The 19810-nt window shown below is 47.0% G+C and overlaps 1 protein-coding gene across 3 annotated transcripts in view; it reads right to left on the bottom strand.

Annotated features, from left to right (window-relative positions):
• Matn2 (matrilin 2) overlaps nucleotides 1–2187 on the bottom strand; it is a 149609-nt gene extending 147422 nt beyond the window's left edge. For 2 of the 3 annotated variants that reach the window (XM_087556505.1, XM_087556506.1), the window contains exon 1: nucleotides 1953–2184. The gene's annotated coding sequence lies outside the window, so the exon portion shown is untranslated. Of the gene's footprint in view, nucleotides 1–1952 lie in introns of all 3 variants that reach the window. The other variant, NM_001427155.1, reaches the window with a different exon arrangement.
• Between the last annotated feature and the right edge of the window lie 17623 nt (nucleotides 2188–19810).

Genomic DNA, 19810 nt, shown 5'->3' with positions numbered 1-19810 from the left:
ACCCGTACACTGCTCTCTGAGGTATCAGCCATCCCCACAGCCTTGCACGTCATCCCCGTGTTCACGTTAGACAGGGAGGGGAATCCTACTTAGTTTCCCCAGAGAACTGGGACTCTCAGGAAAGGAGGCTGTCCAGGGGATAGAACCAGCAAGCAAATGCCAGAGGAAGTCCTAGAAAGGCCCTTGCTGGCCTGGCTGGTGTTACCTCTCCACTCAGCTCTACTGTAGAATCCCAGCACTCGCTCCTCCTTGCTCACTCCTTGGTCACCACTCGCTCACCCAGCTTCCCCTGAGACCAGGTTTTCTCTCCCTCTCTCCTTCCCACCCCCATATCTCTGTGCCTTCTCTTAGTTACCAATAAGAACTGCTTCTAGGCAAACTGGAAATTGTTTTTCAGACTGTCCAGTGGCTCATCCTCCTTCCTTGTCTTTCTCTTTACCTTCCCTGAAATCTTGAGGCTCCTTCCAAATGTCTTTTTTTTTTTTTTTTTTTTTTTGAGAAAGGATTCCATGGAGTTCAGGTTTGTTTTCCACTTACTATACAATCAAGGGTGACCTTGAACTTCTGATCCTCCTGCCTCTACATTTCAAGTGCTGGGATTATAGGTGTGCACACCATATCCAGCTTTCACCTAGACTTTTGCTGTCAGACATGGATGGTCTTAGCTAAGAGGATGCCATGATACCCTCAGCAATGAACTTCAGGCCCCATGCCTCCTGGGTCTGGACTCTGGAAGCCAGGACCTCAAAAGCCTGGGTTTATAGGGAAGATCTGGCTGGTGATTTGGGGGGTCTGAAAATGAATTCTATCAACTGGAATAAAAGTAGGAACAGAAGGGAGATAGGAGATGAAAACCTGCAGCTTTTGTCTTCTTTGGTGTGGAGTTTCTAAGAGAATAAAGTTCAGAAGCTTAGAGGAAACCTTCTAAGCCACAAACTCACCTTGGTGTCTTGACTGGCTTTGTGAAATTACCACTTTGAAAGAGGGCAGGGAGAATGTGCTAGAATTGACTTTTGCACAAAAACTCCACTAACACATATAAACTATCTGCCATCTTAGAGCATCCCTCAAAGGGCTCTGGCCTAGAGTTAGGGGGGGTGTGAATTCAATGTTCGCACAGATTCCTTCCTTTTCTGGAAAGGTGGGTGGCAGAGCTCACTAGCCGTAAGAGACTTCTAGAACTATTCTCAATACTTCCATCAAATCTCATTTAACCCTGTAGGCGTTAAAATCCCCTCTAGATGGATGAGAAAACTGAGTCATTGTGGTGCCGGTTATGCTCAAGTACTCCAGCCTGTAAACTTAGCAGCTGGGGTTTGAACGAGGCCTACTGATTCCCAAGCTTCGGTCCTTGACCTTACAGCTTCATTGTCCATTCTTCAAAGGCTAAGGGGAATGGCACTCTGTAGATGCCTTGTGGGAGCGCCGCAGTTATTACTGTAGAGTATCTCCTACACCTACTCCTGGAGACCTTACAAGAGATTGTCCCTATATTTTTCTATCCTCTCCCCAAAGTGCCTCCAGTTTTCCAGCAACACAAAATGGGTTCCTCTTCCCTATCCCTCTTTCACAATACAAGGAAGCCGGAGCTAGACAGAGAAGGCAAAGGAAATCTAGATGTCACTGGTCTTGAGATACTAGTCTATAGGGCGATCCAAGTTATTTTCTACCTGGTAGAAAAGATTGCCACCCCACTCAACAAGTGTGGAGCGGGTCAGTGTCCCTGAAGCGCGGCACAGCGCCCCCGCGGGGCACTCGTAGACTACTGCCATGCCGTGTGTCCCGCGTCTAGCCCGGCGTGGCGGGACTTCTCCCAGCCGAGGACACCCGGCAGCGCCACCATCCTCTCCCACTCTCCCATGGAGACAGCGGCTCCCCCGGAGCGTGACAGATTGTGCATCTGTCGGTCAGTGGGTCATCTGTCTGAGCCCGGGTCAGCACGCCACGCTCACCTGCAGCCACCGCCACCAGCACCGGGGAAGTGAAGCAGGGGCGCAGCCGTGAGGATCCGTCTCCGTTGTCCGCCGCCTCGCCCCACAGAGGACCGCAGAGCTCCTTGGGCACCGCTCCCGGGACGCGACCAAGAAGCCCGCGCCAACGCCGTATCCTAAGCCGCCGCCTTCAAGTCCCATTCCAGAGCGCTCTCCGCGCTCGCTGGCTGCCTGCAAGGCTCCCTGCAAGGGCGGCGCGAGGAGGCGGTACCGCGTGAGGGTTGGAAGCGGGCGGGCGGAAGGAGGGGTGTCCTCTTTGGGGATGGGGAAGGCGGGGAGAGGCAGCAGCCAGAGCTGTCCCACACTGTAGGCAGCCCCCCAGCTCGGGACCCTGGCCTCTCTCCCTGCCTGCTGCCAACCGCACTCTCCCGGTACACCCCCAGCCTTGCTGGGACTGATGGGTCTCCAGAATAGGAGTAACTAGAGGCTTTAGGGGGCTTGTGGCCTGGGGCCTGGAGTGGGGTGGGGTGAGGGTTTCCTGGTAACAGAAGACACAGCTGGAGTCAGATAACCTGAATGGAGGATCATTTTCTTCAGAAGGCATCCAGGAAGCACGATGATGAAGAAAGAAGTGGTGAGATTTGAGATGACTGATGACAGGGCCAGAAGTTGTCTTGGCAGTCTAGGACCGCCCCACCAGCTCCAATTCATATTACTAGTAACCACTGGCCCTGGACCAGCCCTTGGGATGGGAAAGGCCATTAAGATGCCAAGATGAAGAGGTACGATTCCTCCCCTGAAGGAACAGAGTCTAGTTCAGACAAGATTCAAGAAATTATGGGTGAGGCTTCTATAACTTTGTTAAGAGAAGAAACATTACCTGAGAGAGCAGTCATCCTAGAAGAGACAGAGAAAACAGGCCTGGTCAGTAGCAGGGAATGGAGCTGACTCCCAAACTCTGGGATTACCAGTCTGGGATGACAGGACTCTACAGTTGGCCGGACATCTAATAAAAACCTTAATTCTGGAACTGGAGAGATGGCTCAGGGGTTAAGAGCACTGGGTGATCTTCCAGAGGTCCTGTGTTCAATCCCCAGCAACCACACCCTGTCTCACAACCATCTGTAATGTGATCTGATGCCCTCTTCTGGCATACAAATGTACATGCAGATAGAGCACACATAAACAAAATAAATCTTTAAAAAACAAAAACAAACAAACAAAAACAACCTAATTTTATCACCCAATTGCTAAGCCAACACACCCCCGTCCAAGTTTTAACAAGCCATCAGAGAAAATCAGAACTAACTAGTCTCAAATCTTAGAATAAAAACGTCATGTGCAAGACCTATTCCTACAAAGAATAATTAAAATCTCAGCCATGAAGCTGGAGAGATCTCTCAGTGGTTAAGATCTTTGACTGCTCTTCCTGAGTTCCAGCCCCAGCACCACATGGTGGCTCACCTGTAATGAGATCTGATGCCCTCCTTTGGTGTGTCTGAAGACAGCTACAGTGTGTAGATGTAAAGTAGAATAAATAAAATCTCAGTTACGGCCATTGATGACTGTGATGGTTTGCATATGCTTGGCCCAGGGAGTGGAATGTGATGGTTTGTATGTGCCTGGCCCAGGGAGTGGCTCTATTAGAAGGTGTGGCCTTGTTGGAGGAATTGTGTCACTGTGGGGGCGGGCTTGGAGACCCTCCTCCTAGCTGCCTGGGGATGCTCAGTCTGCTCCTGGCTTCTTTTGGGTGAAGATGTAGAACTCAGCTCCTCCTGCACCATGCCTGCCTGGATGCTGCCACACTCCTGCCTTGATGATAATGGACTGAACCTCTGAACCTGTAAGCCAGCCCCAATTAAACATTGCCCTTTAAGACTCACATTGGTCATGGTGTCTGTTCACAGCAATAAGACCCTGACTAAGACAGGATGGTGCACACCTTTAGTCCAAGCATCCAGGAGTAAAGGTGGGTCTCTGAGATGGAGAACAGTGGCCTGCACGGTGATTTCCAGGCCACCTAGGGTGACATAGATAAGCAGTCAAAAACAACCAACCAACCAACCAACAACAATAAAAACCCAAGGGAAAACAAAGGGTTAACGCATTCGGGCCTTATTGCCAAGAAATAACCACAGCCTCACAACCCTGTGTTCCTTACCTGAACCTTGGGCCACAGAATGCTGCTGGCTGCCTGCACTGGTCAGAAATTTCTCCTTCAGTCTTTGGGAGAAAGAAGATGGAGACCAGAAAACAGAGGGAAGTCTTTAGAAAATGTATGGTCTTGGATCCCACAGAAGAAAAGTTTTCCTGAGTTACAGACAGGGAAAATCCCAGAGGAGTTGGAAAAGCTGAGTTACAAATTATGGAAACTTATATTTCAAATGTGTGTCTACTCCAAGATACCCATAGGATCCAGTAATTTACCAGGACAACAATAGCTATTTGGAAATCCTTCCCATTTTAAGAAGACTCTGATTTAATAATGATCCGCACTATTTGGTCAGTGCCAGCTAAAGTGGGTGTTTCCCCCTAGGGAGCACTATAGGGATTCATCGGAATAGGAAATCTGTGGGTGGAGCAAGGCTGAGGGCAGGACTAACGAGCCAAAGGACTTGTTGTGCTTTATCGGATGCAATCTAGGTCTGCAAAACAACAACAACAACCAAAACAAACAAACATAGCCCCCAGCAAATCAAGTGGAAGCTCAACTTCCTGATATGCATGGTTGAACAATGATTTGCCTCTCTGGTGCCTTGTGTGCAGGGCAAGGGGATAAAAATGCAAGTTGCTGAAATGGGGTATTGGACAGAAGAGCCAGCTCTGCCTTTTGTGCTTGAGGCTCCACTATAGACTCAAGGAAACCTTATTAAGAGGAAGCATTGGGGGCTGGAGAGATGGCTCAATGGTTAAGAATACTGGTTGCTCTTCTGGAGGTCCTGTGTTCAATCCCAGCAACCACATGGTGACTCGAAACCATCTATCATGGGATCTGATGCCCTCTTCTGCTGTGTCTGAAGACAGCTACACTGTACTCATATACATTGAATAAATAAATCTTAAAAGAAGAAGGAGAAGAAGGAGAAGGAGAAGAAGAAGAAGAAGAAGAAGAGGAAGAGGAAGAGGAAGAGGAAGAGGAAGAGGAAGAAGCAGAAGCAGCATTGGGCTAAGGTGTCTAGTTCATATGGGAACCCAGATAAGCACACAAGAATGAAAGCAATAGTACCTGAGAGCTCATGAGATGGCTGTTTGATCACACAGTTATCTATTTGTAACTGTGCTGCATATCAGCTGTCCATTTTGTCTCTGCTGAGGGTCTGTGCTGGGGTCCACTTTATTAACTTGATACAGATAATCCTGAACTGTATTTAAAAAGCAAGCTGAGGGGGCTGGAGAGACGGCTCAGTGGTTAAGAGCACTGACTGCTCTTCCAGAGGTCCTGAGTTCAATTCCCAGCAACCACATGGTGGCTCACAACCATCTGTAGTGGGATCCGATGCCCTCTTCTGGTGTGTCTGAACACAGCTACAGTGTACTCATACATAAAATAAATACACTTCTAGCCCAGAAAACCCAATAAGTGCTTTTATGTATACATGGAAAAACAAATAAGGAAGAGAAAAAAAGCCGCCATGGAAGGGTAAAAATGTGCAAGGGAGCTGCCATGACACAGAGAAGCAGGGAGAGCCGCCATGGGCTAGGGGCCCAGAGAACCTGGCCCAACGGACTAGCTGCCTAATTGGAGCTAAGAGTAGCCTAGATAAACATAGTAAGTAACAACTGGGGTTATGAATAGGAGGTAGATTTTAACAGCACGGAGGGTAGGCAGCTGCCCACAATTTTGCTGCTTAAAGTGTATTAAAAATATAAGGCTGCGAGCATCTTTCTTCTGGGAATATAAACGGTCTAAGGTGGGAAGAAAACCCAAGCTGGAATTTATATGATATTTTTTACTACATGAGGTAATAGGGATCAGGAAAACTAGTATAGCAAGTCAAAACTTTGCTGAAGAAACAAAGCACATTCCAAAGAGTATTCAGATTTTGTTTTGGTGTGTGTGTGGTGGGAGGTGCTTGGCATTGGGTAATGCATACATATTGCATGTGGTACGCATGTGCTAGCCAGTGGACAACCTTGGCTGTCATTCCTCAGGAGCTGATACCTTGGTTTTTGAGACAGGGTCTTAATTTGGCCTGGAACTCGTTGGTTAGGCTAGACTGGCCAGCCTGTGTACTCCAGACACCTATTGTCTCTGCTTCCCCAGAGCTGGGGACACAAGCACATGTGGCCATGCCTGACTTTTTTGTGGATGATGTGGAAGTTGAGGATCTGATTCAATTCTTCATGCTTTCAAGGCCGGCACTTTGACAACTGAACTATCTCTAACGCCCATAGATTCCAAAGTGTGTGTGTTTTAAAGATTGAACTTTATTTTTTGATTATGTCTATATGTATGTGCGTGAGTGTGAATCCGTGCACGAGTGTGGTGCCAGGAGGCCAGGAGTGGGCACTGGGTCCCTGAAGCTGAGGCTATGGACATTTGCAAGCTCCCCAGCATGGACACTAGAAACCAAACGCTGGTCCTCTGTAAGAGCAGTGAAGTCCTAAGCTGTGAGGCATTGCTCCATCTCCCGTGGATTCAGATGTCGCTATGCAGTCCTGAACTACGCGTAAGGCTCTTCACATGAAGTCAGGCCTTTGACTTTACGAAACCTGCACTATGCCATGCTTGGAAGAGGATGCAGAGCAGGCTTTAAATAAAGGGCCTGGGTGTGTGGAGGCATCTCGTGGAAGCAGATTGTTGGCTTTTCATCCAAAACCTATGATGGACTGGCCCATGACAAGAAGCCAGCAGTCAATTACCTATCATTCCGTAAAGACATTACTCAGTCTCCGTCTGCTCTGTCTGGTGCTAAACCAGGTCGGGAGACCCTTGGGCAGTGCTAGTATCCATCTGCCCTATAAGATCTCCAGCACTGGCAGAGCTCAGCAAGGATAGGCTTGAGAATAACAAAATAGCAGATGTGAGGACTTTTCCAAATCCTCCTTTGCCATGAGAGCAACTGTAACACGGCTAGTGCCCAAGTCCAACAAAAGAAACACTACAAATAGGTAATGGAAAGAGTAACGTGATAGTCCCCTGAGAGTCACACCTGAGAGGTGGAGAAAACCATCTTCACTGCAATAAAGTGAACAATTTCATAGACAGGGAAGTCTCCAGGAAGCAATGGAAGCTGATGCTACAACCACATTTCTGAAGACTTTGAATGAGTTTTTCTTCTTTAAAAAAGAGTTAGCTCATGTATATGTTTTACCTGCGTATGTGTGCATATATGTACACACATATACATGTACTTATATATTTATACATACATATATACACATCTATATTATATATACATTTACATAGAAGTGTGTGTGTGTGTGTGTGTGTGTGTGTGTGTGTGTGTGTGTGTGTGTGTGCCTGTACCACATGCATGCCTGGTAACTTCAGGGTAAGGTTTTGCATTTCCTGGAGATACGGAGGGTCATGAGCCACCATGTCTAAGCTGGTAACGGAACTCAATTTGCATGGAACTGCAAAAGCAGCCAGTGCTCTTAACCACTGAATTATCTCTCCTGCCACAGTTGAAAGAGTTCGTTTGTCTGTTTGTTTTTGTTTGTTTTTCTGAGAGCAAGGCTTCTACAAGAGCTGAGCCTTTCTGATCAGGCTTAGTGAGGATGTACCTAGCAATACTGCCCCACAGAACAATATTGTCAACGCTTGTCAGGACAAGGTTTAAATATAATGTAAAGTATCAGTGTGCTAAAGGACAAAGCCCACACAATTTTCTCCACAGAAGCATAAAGTATACACAAGAGATAAAACAGTCCACACATGGGAAATAAAAAGGGAATTCCTTAACTTAATAAAGGTTATCTGCAAAAAGCTATGTTTGTCTCTGAGAGCCTGGGATTTTCAGGGATTGGGAGCAATTTAACTGTCTCACCGCTTTCACGCATGGAAGGGAAAAAAAGAAAGCCAGATCCATTGGCAGAGACACACCGCCATGCAGAAACTTGAAGGCAGACTACAGAACCCTTAGGATGAATATGAGAGGTTATGAAGTCTTCAGGATACAAAAATCAATGATCCAAAACAGTGCTGGGTATGGAAGTCAGGGCCTTGCGAACGAGGCAAACGCTGTACTGCCCAGATCCTCTGTGGGTGGAGATTCTGTTCAAGAGCACACAAGACCTGACATGTGGGGCTTCTCCTGAATCTAAAGTGCCAGGAAGTGCATAAACGTGAATCTGAGCTGCACGTTCTGTTCAGAATTCCCCTGAACACCTTAGATATCAGGGTTTAGATTTGGTAACTTCCTGCTTTAATGATCCAGTGACAGGGAAAGGGAGAGAGCCTTGGTGAGAAGGCTTATCTAGCAGTTTTTCATTTAGACATTCGTGACTTAAGTTCACGTGAAAGGAATATGATCACAAGAATAGTAAGAATGTTTGTTTTTTTATCTCAAATTTAAGCAGAGTGTTAGGTAGGCTCTGATCTTACAGTCCTTTAATCTTTCTTCATAGATCAATCCTTTTCTTATATTTTTGGTTGTGAGCCTAGCCTTTAACGGCTGAGCCATCTCTCCAGCCCGATCAATCCTTTTCTTACTGGGTTAATGTTCTTTCCAAACAACCTTTTAGATTCTTTTTTAAAGGTCAACATGCACACACACACACACACACACACACACACACACACATGCATGTGCATATGCACAGGCACACACATACACTCACACACATGCATGTGCATATGCATAGGCACACATACACTCACACACATGCACATGTGCGCATGTGCACACATTTGTATACATGTTGTAAACACTTCTCCAGCTGTGATTTGGGGGATATGCCTGAGGGACTCTTCCCTTAGAGTGCTTCCTAGGAATGTGTTCCCCCCACCCATCCCCACCCCAGTCTGTGAGAATTTTTCTCTGTAGGATTCAAGCTCCATGGAGCTGTTAAAAATCTTTGGTGATCTCTGGGGGTGGGATTACAGCTGGCTTTAATTTGTCTCATGTGCTTATTTTCATTCTAGTAAATACTTTCTGAGGCCTTTCTATTTGCCAGATGTATGCGTGGCACTTACATAAAAATGAGCAACACATACACAATGAGAAGGTCACAGACAAGAGAGGGGTCCTGGGAGCACCTTATGGGAACCACAAAAACTGCCTCCCAGATCAGTGCTTCATTAAACTTCCTTTTTTTGTTTAGTTTTTTTTTAATTGGTTTTGGGGGTTTCTTGTTTGCTTGTTTATTGGTTTGTTTTTCCTGAGGCAAGGTTTCTTTGCTTAGCCTTAGCTGTCCTGGAACTCACTCTGTAGACCAGGCTATCCTGGGACACACTCTGTAGACCAGGCTGGCCTCAAATGCAGAGATCTTCCTCCTCTGCCTCTGCCTCTGCCTCTCTGCCTCTGCCTCTGCCTCTGCCTCTCTGCCTCTGCCTCTGCCTTTGCCTCTGCCTCTGCCTCTCTGCCTCTGCCTCTCTGCCTCTGCCTCTCTGCCTCTGCCTCTGCCTCTGCCTCTCTGCCTCTGCCTCTCTGCCTCTGCCTCTGCCTCTGCCTCTGCCTCTGCCTCTGCCTCTGCCTCTGCCTCTGCCTCTGCCTCTGCCTCTGCCTCTCTGCCTCTCTGCCTCTCTGCCTCTGCCTCTGCCTCTGCCTCTGCCTCTCTGCCTATGCTGTGCTGGAATTAAAGGCAAATCCTAGCCCTATATACTCCCCCCTCCCTCTCTCCCTCTCTCCCTCCCTCCCTCCCTCTCTCTCCTTTCTCTTCTTCTTTTTCTTCTTTTCTTCTTGTTTGTTTGTTTTTCAAGACAGAGTTTCTTTGTGTACATAGCCCAGTTTTGTAAGATTTCTAAATGGAAGTACTTCTTTTCTTTTTTAATTCTTCTCTCGTACATTACATCCCAACCTCAGATTCCCTTCTCTCCACTCCTCCCAGTCACCACTCCCCATCTCCCGTCTCTCCAACATCCATCCCTCCTCCATTCCCCTTCAAAAACTGAGTAGGCTTCCCAGGGATATCAACCAAATGTGGCATAACACATTACAATAAGACCAGGCACAAACCCTCATCCAGTATGACGAAAAGGGTCCCAAGGGCAGGCAAGAGAGCCAGAGAAACCCCCACTCCCATTGTTAGGAATCCCACAAGAATACCTAGTTACAGGACTCTAACATGTATGTAGAGGACTCAGCTCAGACCCATGCAGGGTCCACAATCGGGACTTCGGTGTCTGTGAGCCCCTATAAGGCCTGCTTAGTTGACTCTGTGGGTGCTGTTCTCATCTTCTGCAGGGGTTCCTCTGGACCTGCCTAACATTTGTCTGTGGGTCTCTGTCTCCACTCCCATCAGTTGCTGCTACATGATGCTTCTCTGATGACAATTGGACTAGGCTGATCTATGAGTACAATAGAATATCAATAGTAATCATTTATTGAATTTTTTCCAGTTGTGTTTGGTTCTATCCTGGGTCTCTGGGCTGCCCAGCCTTTGGTTCCTGCTCATTCAGGCAGTCTCAGGCATGAGCTCCATCTCTTAGGGTGGGCCTCAAGTCAGACCAGTCATTGGGGGGGGGCCACTCCCACAAGTTCTGTGCCGCCAGGACATCTTGTAGGCAGGACATATTGTAGGTGGAAGGCTTTGTGGCTGGGTTGGTGTCCCAGTCCCACTGTGGGAGCCTTGTCTGTTTATAGAAGATGGCTGGTACAGGCTCCATATCCCCCACTACTAGGAGTCTTTGCTAGGGTCACTCTTGTAAGGAGTTTCCCCTGCACTAAGTTTCTACCTTGCTCCCAAAATGCTCCCTAATCCCAGTTGTCTCTCCTAATACTCTCTTCCTCTACCCACCACATGCTCCCCTCCTTACCATCCCACCCACCCTTGAAATCTATTCTATTTCCCCTTCCCAGGGAGATCCATGTGTCCTGCCTTGAGCCCTCCTTCTTACTTAGCCTCTCCGGGTCTGAGATTGTAGCATGATTATCCTTAACTTAACAGCTAATACCCACGTCTAAGTGAGTACATTCCATGTTTGTCTTTCTGAGTGTGGGTTGTCTCGCTCAGGACTTTTTTTTTCTAGTTCCATCCATTGCAAATTTCATGATATCATTTTGTTCAACAAGTAGGTGATGCTTCATTATGCAGATGTACCACATTTTCTGTGGGGCAGTGGACTGTGACGCCAGACAGCAAACTTGGTAAGGTTGAGTGGATTCAGAAACCCCAGTTCTCTCATATCTGAGAATGGCAGGCATTTCATCTACTCCTGACCAGGGTCCTGTCCTGGAACACATGACCATGACACCCCATGGAGAGGAGTGTGACAATCAGTTATGTGGGGGCAACCCCTGAAGCTCCTCCACGTGCAAATGAGGTGTCTCTAACATCACAGACGAAGCCAATAGAAATCATCTCCTGTTAGACCCCACCCACCCCAAGATGTATATAAGACCCTGTCTACAGGGAATAAAACATGAGTTTTTTCATCACAGTCTCTGAGAGCATCTGCCTTTTAGAGCTGTACCACTTTGGGGAAGAGAATTCTTTCCCAAAGCTTTTACAGCTTGAAGCTACTTGAGTCTACTGCAGTCACTTCCTGCTCGGTAGATCTGACCTTGGCTTCTAGCTACTGACCTCTGTGCCCCCTCGCCTGCCACCAACTGCAGAAGCAGGTAGCCCTGATCTGGCTCCCTTCCCCTTCAGAGAACACAACTCTTTGGCCACTCTGGCCAGAGTCCCACAGATCTCAGGGGATAGCATCTGGTGCATAGATCAGTAACTGGTGACCAAGTTGGGCAAGAACAGCGGACACGCTGCAAGATTCCACCAGAAGGTGAGCACTGCCCCACAGCTCTGGAGATAAGCAACCTGTCCTTTCCTGCTGTGCTTTCAGTCAGCGCCATCACATGGATTTGGACAAACTGAAGGAACTGATGCCTTCTGGCCAGAGCTACTCTCTGGGGTGGGCTGAAGGTACTTTTACCCCTGTCTAAAACCCAACACCCCATAATGGACACCTGTTGTGTTTTATAAAAATAGGCTAGGGATATGTTTTTGGTGGAGGCACAATATGTTGTGGAGGAAGCAGGTACCCCTGTAGGCTCATGATGAGGCCTCCCTTCCATGAGGGACCAGCCAAACAATGGTATAGTATAGAATAGACTTTATTCAAGGTATGGGAAGGGGAATTGAGAGAAAGGCAAAGGAGTTGGGGGGAGAGAAGAAGAGTAGAGTAGAGGAGGAGAAGCCGGCCATGAGTACATGGAAAGTGAGGGGAGTGGAGTGGGAAGAGAGGGGGATCAGGAGCAAGAGAACAAGAGAGAGAGGAGGGGGCAAGCAGCCCCTTTCATAGTGAGTCAGGCACTCCTGACTATTGCCAGGTAACTGCGAGGCAGAGCCTAGACTAAATGCCAACATTCCCCCATTTTGGTTTAATTAAAACAGGAAAAATTAGAAAGAGATGATGGTGAAGCAGGACTAAGGTCATTGTGATCTTAGCTACTTCCTGCTTGCTTGGGGTGACAGGTCTCTGGGAACCCTGAAAAAATGAGTATGGGTATGTTGGTCCAGTCTCAGGAGAGTTGGCTGTTTCCTTGCTGTCTACAGCCTGTAGAACCATCTATGGAGAGACAGGAAGGAGCAGGTCCAGTAGAAGTGTCTGTGTCTGAACGAGAAGATTGGAGCATCTGTGGGCTGCTTCTCTGGAGCTGTCCTGGAGGTAGTAAGTGCCTGGACTTGACAAAATACTGAAACCCACACATATATATTACAGGTAGAGAATAAGGTTAAATACATTTGGGAGAAAAAAATTCCTTAGGTGTGCATTTGAAACCCTTAGGTCTTGGTGGTTGTGGTGAGGGAAATCCCAGTCCCGGGGCACAGGAGAGGAATCCCTCCCTCTGGAACAGGTAGCAAGTGGGAACATAGGCTGTTGATTGGCAGGTGTGCCTATCTGGAGGGAGGCTATTTGGTCCATGAGAGGAAGATCTGAGTGGATTCCCTGGAGCTTATAGCTTTACAAAAGAGATAAGTTTGTTAACAGCATGAACAGTCTTTAAGATGAGCTTAGGGAAGACAAAAATCTTTTGTGGAGCAGAAGGAGCAAGAAGGGCTTTTTCTTTCTGTCTAAGAGATTGAATATATAATTTAACATACCAAGAAACAATTTTAAGTCCATATTTGCAAGACAAAGGAAACTCAAAGTGTTGACCGTGTGAATATTATAGTTGATTATATAGCTTAGCAGGAGAAACACCTTCAGTCGGGAAACTTACATTTGAGCATGATATCTTATAGTGTACATTCAGCGCAAGAAACATTTTAAGACAATCAAAGAGAATGTAAAATTTGAACTTGTGATTATACAAGTATAGTTGTGTAGTGGAATGTTTCGTTAGAGTTAGGCTAATTTATAAGAGCTATACCGATTAATGTTAGGACAATGGCGTAGCACGATGAGGCAATATGAAGCATTTAGTCACTGGAAATGAAGTTTAGGTAAGGAAGTAACAGGTGACTCCTGTGAAAGCTTATATCTGAACTTGTGTATTTATTGTGACGTCTGTAAGAAACCTGGCAGGCTTAGCTAGTTAACCGATACACTAATGAGCAAATGAGGTGGTAGCTTACCTTAGGGTAAGGAGCTAGGTCTGTTTTCTAGCTGTCAAGCTACAGTTACCTTAGCTGTCAATGTAGTTAGAAGTCTGGAAAGAATAAATTATAATCTAGGACTCATGTATTAATTAAAGTGACAGAGGTTTATCCATGGTCCACTACCTAAAGAGTTCCCAGGTCTCTGTGGTCTCCATGGCAACTTGTGTCGAGTCAGTCTGGCTGCCAAGCGCAGAAGACAAAAGGCTTTTTTTTCCTGTGGAGTAGATAACGTGTGAGATGAGAAATGAGCCTCCTTGACATAGGCATTATGAGACATTTGATTCAGGATAACCTGCTTGTCCACAGTGCAGAACAAGCCCTGAGAATGGGCAAGGCGATGGAGTGATAGTTCTCACAGGTTCTCATACCACGATCTAGGTAGACTCTTGTCTCTGTGTCCATTATCTTCTTGGAGACCTTGGGTGGGGGTGGGGCATAACTGTTAGGTTTTGTGAGTCTCTTTGTCATAAGCTTAAACATTATTGCATTTAGCATATTTCTGACCAGATTGAGAGCAGGTCCATTAAGCATGATCAGAGTGAAACAACCTGTGTTTGTTCAATCAATTGTTTGAGAATGTATCTAGCAAATAGAGCACACTATAACTTAATGGCACTAGCACAAACAAGGTTAAAACATATACATGTGTGTGTATCTGTGTGTTTATGTATATGTGTGTGTGTGTGTGTGTGTGTGTGTGTGTGTGTGGTGTGATCTTTAACCTTTATATTGTTTAGAAATCTTGGCCTTGCAGCTATGTATCAGCAGAGAAAAACACATGAAGAGACACATGCACCAAGAGACAAAAGGCAGAGTTTTGTCTAGTGTACACTTGGCTAGAGTCCATGTGGACCAGAATGGAAAGAAATCAGAAGGCTGACAGTGGTGGCGTGAGACTGTGGTGCAGGCCTAAAGAGGCCTGGGAGCAGCTGTGAGGACGCCGCCGATGGGGCAGCAACAGAATCAAGGGGGCAGGGTGGTGCAGTGCTGACGCAAGGGAGCGGAGCGAGACAACAGCTGGTGCCCTAGTAACTCTGCTCAGGAGGCACAAGTTCTCTAACCCCCCAACTAGTGACGTGGTGGCTGCAGGAAAGCAGGCAGAGCATGAGGGGGGTGGGGAAGATGGCTGCAGGAAAGCAGCTTCTCAGCAGAAGAGTGTTCCAGGCAGAATGAAGGGGCGGGGCGGCATCAGGTCCACAGGGCCGAGCTTCCTCCGCAGCGGGAGGCAACTCAGTTAAGGTGGAGGAGTGAGTGCACTCAAGGTGGTGCTCACACTCATACCTGACAGGGGAGTTGAGCATAAAGCAGTGTTTGATCAGATCAGAGTCCCAGGCAGAACGTGGACGTGCAGGGGTGCAAGGTGAGAATTGTTTTTTCCCAAGGGTGGCGAACAGGGAGCAGAGCGGGCAGAGAATGAAAGGAGGCCAGGAAAAGCCTATGGACCGCTAGCTTATAAGTCTCCAAGGGCCATAAGTGGCCATGTAGAGATATTATTTGCTGGGGGAATTGTTTGCTGGGTACTGTGAATCAAACTGAGGGAAGGGACATCCCAGGAAGTAGGGACAAGGCGTCGAAGACCAATCCCTTGAGCATGGAAGTTATTAAAAATGTTCCTACCGGCGTCCTGAGAAGAAAATGGTAACAAACAGGTCAAGGAGGTATGTGCCCTACTAAAATCCCACAGAACAAAAATCAACAAAAAAACAACAACAACAGAAACAAAAAACCAAAACAAGCCTCCTTGTTTGGGGAAGTTCTTCAGATAGTGCCATGCATGGCCAACGGTAATATGTACAGCCCTTACTCATGCTTCTCTCAACCAAAGCTTCTCTCACCCAAGAAGGAAAAAAAAAAAACCCGCATGATTTATTTTTTTGCTGATCTTAGCTGCAATTCGGCAATGCATAGAACAGACCATCTAATATAGGACAGGCTGATAACACAGCCCCTGAGCCACCTCAGTCAGATGGGCCCAAAGATCAAGGTCTGAAAAACCAACCTACTAAAGACCTCACAGTCCTTACCAATTAATATGGGGAATCCATCTACCTACCTGCCCGCTTATCCCTCAGAGGAAACACTAAACAAGCCACTGCCCCACCTGCCCCTCCTCCCCTAAACCAAGGACCGGACTCCATTAGAAAAATAAATGAGCTTCCCCTGGCCTCTCCCCCTTCTCCACCTCCCCCAACCCAACCAGAGAAAGATATTTCTCCTCCCTCTCCCTGAGCCACCAAAGCCATAGACCTACCAAATGCTTTGACAAAAACCCACCAAATTCCATAGTCCCCTACCTTTGACCTTCTACCACACAACAACTTGTAATGTTTGTGACTCTGTTGCAAAAGTAATACAAGATGCACAAAAGGAGCACGTTTTTATTATTCTTTGGAAGTGAGTAGGGGGAATGTGGGGAAGCAGCATGAAACTTAGAGATCTGACATGCCAGATGTGGATGAGGGAGGCTCTTCCCGGTAAGAGTAGAGGGAAAGTGGGCTGGTGTCTAGTTTGCCAAAGGATCTCCACAGCCAGGGGAGCAAATAGGCAGCATGTACTGTTAGAACATGCCGTGCAATCCTGGACCAGCTGCAGGTCTCATGAGGGAGGTGTTATTGGCAGCCTCTGAGGGGGTGAGAGAGAAGAGGCTACGGGCGGGGTGTGTGTGTGTAGAGGGATGGGTGGGGGAGGGGATGAATGAGTCTCTTATCCAGGCCATGACAAATGCACAGGAATGGCGCTGTCACCTAGGGATGAAGTGTCTCCTCGCTGGGTATGGGAGCTGGCTCTAAAGAGCTTCTGGCTGTCCATGGATGCACCTCACGTTAACATTCCTCTCTTTTTCTTGTCATAGAGGGGGGGAAAGGTACAGGGCCAATGGTGAGGCAGGAATAGGGCGTCAGATCTCTTAAACTGCCTCCTCCTGTTTTGGGGCATAGCTGACCCTCACCATCAGGGATCCTGTTGTTAGCATCAGATTCCCCTGTGGACAGTGGTTGGTAGTCCTGTAAAAGGAACCGATTGTTTGGTTAGAACTTTTTTGAATTTGTCGTTGGAGGAATGTGGAAATGAGGTTAATGTGGCTGGAGCAAACGGTAATGTTAGAAAAATGAGAAGTAGGGTGTGAGGAAAGGCAGTCTCCACCTCCATATAGAGTTTTTGAAAACACAGGAATTGGAGGCCTCACACTGTTCCCTGCATTTTTGGATGTCTGATTGTAGCTGCTGGATTTTGTTTATCACTATTCCGGACTTGTTGACGTAGAAGCAGCATTCTTCTTGGTGGAAAAGGCAAAGACCACCTTCTTTTGCCATAAGAACATCTAGTCCATGTTGGTTCTGAGGAACCATGGCTGCCAGGGAATCGATCTGTCTTTGGATGCCTGAGGAGGCCAGGGGTGCAGGATCCCCTGGAGCTGGAGTTACAGGCAACTGTGAGTTGCCTAACATGGGTGCTGGGATTTGAACTCAGATCTGCAAGATCAGTCAGTACAGGCTTTTAACCTCTGAGCCATGTCTCCAGGTAGACACATAAAAAGAATTTCAAATGCATGTCCCCTGATGCCCAAAAAACTTCATTTTTAAAAGCTAATGTTAAAGAAGATGAGGTCCTTGTGGAATCTGGCTAGAAATCTTTGGCTCCCCCTTGAAAGTGGCAATGTGACTCTAGCCTTTCTCTTTCCCATTTACATCTTTACAGTGAGCTAAGCGTTCTGCCATGCCAGTGATCTGGGCCTTGCCACAGACCCAAATGATACTGTGCTGAAAACCCCCAAAACAAGAGCCAAAGTAAACCTTGTAGCAGTTGGTGATGTCAGGCTCTGCTGTACTGAAGGTTCCTGTGCTAAGAGAAAAACGATACCGCTAATGAGTCTCTGACAAAACATGCAGAACATGTACAGGGTAAAGCCGTTCTCGCTGACTGGAGTCCTCTGTTGGTTGAGAGGGCTCCAGGCTCCACTTTGATGAGACATGTTCTAGTGGCTAAGAGGCAGCTTCTCTCTGCTGTCCTGGTGCTCTGGTCTGTAGAAGGCAAGCACTGGCTGCTGGGGAGACAGGGGCAGACCTGGCTGGCTTCCATACACCATGAGACCTTTAGCAGAGAACTTGGCCACTGTGCAGAAACACTTTAAGTGAATTCCATGGGTGTGGAGACCTCCCTGCAATACCTCCCTCTCCCTTCCCCTTCAGAACACATAGCTATGAGCTGCCAAGACCCATTTCACACATCCACAGCACTATTTTTGGTTGTTGTTAGGACTGGAGGTAGGGAACCCTGAGATGGCTTCGCCTATGTCGTCAGTTCTGCAAGGGCTGCTCTTCTGGGACCTTGGCAAAGCCCGGTCCTGCTTATGGTTCTGCAGCACGACAGTGCAGTATTTAAGTCAGCTTCCACACTGGCTGCAAAAAAATAACACATTTTTTAAAAAATGGAAGGAAATGTTTTTATAGTCTCATTAGCTTTCTCTTATCATGAGGCTTGGTCTGCACAGCAGGACTTTTTGTCTCCTTCAAATGATGAATATTTCAACTGCAAAAGCTCTCTATGGAGAAAGCTACTTTAATGGCAACAGTCTTGAAGGTGATCTACTGAGATTATTACCAAGGACTATTGTCACTAAGGGTGGAGGGACAAATGAAATGGGATGTGATTTGGTTAAGCAGTCGAACTAACAAATATTGGTGGCAAGAGCATTTTCATAGAAAGAAAAAAGGGGTGGGGGAAGGGAAGGATAAAGGTGAGCATTTGGTCTGCAGAGAGGAGCCAGGGTGAAAACTGACTGGGGAGGCACTGAGATGTTTAAGAACAGGAAGTGGTGGGCCCTTTGGCCTGCCCTCCAACAGTCTGAACAGCTGGTTCAAACAAAAGCTCAGTTTCTGAAGTTAACAAACTCAGCAGGGTACCTTTCCTGCAGCCTAGCAGGGGTCTAAAATTCCCTCACACAAACTGCTATAAATGCAGTCCCTTTTGTGACCTTTGAGGGAGCTGGTTTGAAGCCGAGAATTTAATTAAGATTTGAGGGTGAATATGAAAAAGCCAAGGGTTCCTGGATTACTATGGGAATCAGTGGAAGGATGTGCAATCCTTGCCAAGAGGTGCACTGGTGCTCCAAAGGCAAGCACACATATGCATTTGACTACATGCCATTTGCAAAAATTATTAGGCAAAGAGCTTAAAACTCGGAGGGGAACAGCATACAGCTATAGTTTCCTTATGAACCCTCCATGGGGATCATAAACTACTTGAGAGAAGCCATTTCAATGCGCTTTATGTGTCTGACTTTGTAAGAATCCTACAGTCCCAAAGGTTCAAGGGACAGAATGTCTCAGGATTAATTCTAATAAAAACAAAAAACTCTGCTAAGGCTGATTCAAGGGTAAAATACCACCCTCTAGCTTTCATGTTAACTTCCCCAAATCTTATGTTCTTTTTCCATTACTAAGATAAAACACCCACAAAAGCAATGTCAAGAAGGGTTTATTTATTCTAGCTCACTTCAGAAATGGCAAGGCAGGCAAGGCAGCAGGAAGCTGAGGACACTGCTTAAATTGTGTCCACCAGTCAGAAGAAAGCAGCATATGCCAGTGTCCCCCACTCTTATGGGGTCCAGACTTTGCTGCCCAGAGAATGGCCATGCCCACAGCAAGCAGGCTTTTCCACTTCAAGTTCTCAACCTTCTCATCATGCCCACTGGTCCGCCGCCCAGGTGATTGGAAATCCTATCAAGTTGACAATAACCAGAAGCAGAGGCAGGCGATCTCGGAGTTTGAGGCCAGCCTGGTCTACAAAGTTCTAGGGCAGACAGGGCTACACAGAGAAACCCTGCCTCAAAAAAACAAAACGAAACAACAACCACCAAAAACAACAAAAAGTGCTTGGTGACCTGGTGTGGTGGAACATGCCTATAAACCCAATATTAAGGAGACAAAGCAAAGGCCCATCTCTTAGGAAAAAAGGTGAGCGGGTATGGGCGCCAGGGACGCACGGACTCCATCACACTGTTGAGCACTCTAAGTGACACTGGCCACAGGATGATGTTGGTCCATCATTCTTGATCCAACAAAATTCATCAGCTAAAGCTATAAGGACCTCTGTGTGAAATGGGCTGAGCTTTGTGTATCTGTGGGGCCCCAAGGACGGGGAGAGTCACCAGGCAGTCACCAGAGCCATGATTG

Source organism: Rattus norvegicus, chromosome 7, assembly GCF_021556685.1.
Source record: "Rattus norvegicus strain SHRSP/BbbUtx chromosome 7, alternate assembly SHRSP_T2T, whole genome shotgun sequence".
NCBI classification, from domain to species: Eukaryota; Metazoa; Chordata; class Mammalia; order Rodentia; family Muridae; genus Rattus; species Rattus norvegicus.
Note: the sequence above shows the minus strand (reverse complement) of the source record. Positions and strands in the feature narration are given on the sequence as shown.